The following is a 2,500-nucleotide window of genomic DNA, read 5'->3' as shown; positions in this document are numbered from 1 at the left end:
ACAAAATAATTAGGATAGTACATGCCCTCTAATTGATCAATAGGTATGTTTAGATTAAGAGTATAAAAACATGGTTGTGACAACACACGAATTTGGATAAGTTCAAGTACTGGGATAATTTTCAATAATTATGCTTAACTCTCTCAAATTCTCCCAACCCCCCTCGTGTTTATACGATGCTATGTGAACATGGAAAAAGTCCTCTATTGCTCAAGTAGTACACAACAATTGTGTTCACGGTTTTTGGTTTGCATATAGCAGTGTTCTCCCTAAGTTTTAGCTCAGCAGGTAAGGGACAATTCCTGACTGGTAGTTTTTTAAAATGACTCATATAGTTTTAGTAAACCTTCAAGAGGTTGCAGGCGGTAAGAACTGTTGCTTGAGGCCGTAAATTTTACTGGTTACCACCTGATAAGGAGAACACTGATATAGACCCCTTTCTATAACTATCTGGAACTACCTGCTATCCAAATGACTTTCAACGTACAGTTCTCCCCAAAGGCCATTGACCATTTTCAAACCATTTTCGAACCAACTTATTTTTGGTCTGATCCAGCCCAAGGTTAATAAAATTTTAAGACAGTCCCTGTTGTATTGCGAATTCTCAAAATGGAGGTCAGTCAGAACCTTTTTTTGATCGTAAATGTCCCGAATACTGCAGCTGCACAACCTACGTAACGTTCATTTTTGGATATTATTAAATAAACATCAACATTGATCTACAAAATCGTCAAAATCCCCAAGACCAATTTTAAAATATTGTATTTTGTAGATATGCAAACACTCTGACAAATTTTTGTTTATTTTCATCCAAACTTTTCTGGAGGCTAATCAGTGGCAATTCCTCTGAGAACGAGATGCTTCCGTCAAGCATACACTGGGTTGCCTGTGGTACGTGTTACAGAAAATCAGAAGGCACTGAATTGTGTGGTATTGAAGTACAGCATTCCAGTCTCTGAAGAATAACAAATAAAAGAGAAGCGAGAAACATTGGCTTCTGGGCTGACGTGTTGATAATTTTCAAATTCCCTCACAACTTCTTTTCACCACAAGTTTAAGCGTGCCCTCTGAGCATCTGACAGCTACAATAGTTTGCTGAAGTTACCCCGTTTGGCGGGGTTAGTATCTGGATGGGAGACCTGGCTTTATGCAAAACAAATATTGATGCAAAAGTAAATAAATAGTGGTACAAATTTTTTGGGAAGAGCAGAAGGAAGTTTTCTGGACGGTCGATCGAGAATAAAATAGTTTGCCATCAGCAACAACATTTATGACACGAAAACAACATTAATTTTTAACCCCGAATATAAAAAGTTACGATCACCGACAAACATTCTGGGAAATTTTTGCTATTGTACTTTTGGCTGCACAAGCAAAAGCGCAAAATCGAAAGTTACATCGGATTCAAAGGGCGCCGTGATGAATTTACCGCGGCTGTTACTAGGGAGCATAAGCAACGACAACGGCGACGGCAGCGAGAACGTCACGAATTTGCATATTTAGTGGGTAAAAACAATAGCTTTGCACGCCCTGCACGTGCGTTTTTCACTTTTGTCCATTTCTTTGCCGTCGTCAGCCAAACAACAACGTGAAATAGCCAAGTTTTTGGTTTTATGAAGAACGTCAGCACTTGAGGATAAATTTTAATTTTCTCTCCTACCACACCCTTGTCATATCAAAAACGTTGAAATAGTCACGAAGCGATTAAAATAACGCAAATTTATATTTTGAGATGACGTTCTCGTTGCCCTCGCCGTTGTCGTTGCTTAAGCTCCCTACTAAAAGTGGAACGGGGACGTGGGACTTGGGACTTGGGACTCGGGGACTCGGGGACTCGGGAACGCGGGGACGTGGGGACGTGGGGACGTGGGGACTCGGGGACGGGGGACGCAGGGACTCAAGGACGTGGGGACGCGGGGACTCGGAGAGAGACGCGTCTCCGAGTTCCGACGTACTCGCGTCCCATCTCTCCAAGTCCCCGCGTCCCCACGTCCTTGAAACCCCGCGTCCCCACGTCCCTGTCCCACCTTTAGTAACAGCCAGTTACCGCGGTGTGTTTACTCACGAAACAGTGTCAAATCATCATTTGACACAGATACCGGGTTTTTGTTTTAATTTGTAAGTTTTCTTTTTCTTTCAAGTGTTATAAAGTTTGACAAGAAATGTGCGAATTCAACACAAAGATCACAATCGCCCAATTCTTCAGGTTGACAGTCAAAACTTTACTCTCCAAGACGAGATTATTTATCGCCAGGTAATTCCATCGTTTTGGGGATAGCAGCTACTTTATTATTCATCAGTGTCAGATTTTTTTTGCCGATTTTGTGGGTTATTTTGTTGAAACTCAAGCAAGCTTCCAACAGACCTGTTTATTTTCGTTACACTATACCACAAAAATGCTCCCGTATCACATTTCAACACACGTATGCAAATTTGTTAAGCTCGAAAATTACACAACATGATATTAAAGTTCACAAAGGCTGGAAATATCTCGGCAAAA

General features: G+C 41.2%; 1 pseudogene; it reads right to left on the bottom strand.

Annotated features, from left to right (window-relative positions):
• The window catches only part of LOC138057645 (exonuclease 3'-5' domain-containing protein 2-like), a 73,698-nt pseudogene that overhangs the window by 1,216 nt on the left and 69,982 nt on the right, over positions 1–2,500 (bottom strand).

The sequence above is a fragment of the Montipora capricornis genome, chromosome 7, assembly GCF_036669925.1.
Source record: "Montipora capricornis isolate CH-2021 chromosome 7, ASM3666992v2, whole genome shotgun sequence".
In the NCBI taxonomy this organism is placed as follows: Eukaryota; Metazoa; Cnidaria; class Anthozoa; order Scleractinia; family Acroporidae; genus Montipora; species Montipora capricornis.
The sequence above is the reverse complement of the archived record's forward strand: the minus strand, read 5'-3'. Positions and strand labels throughout refer to the sequence as shown.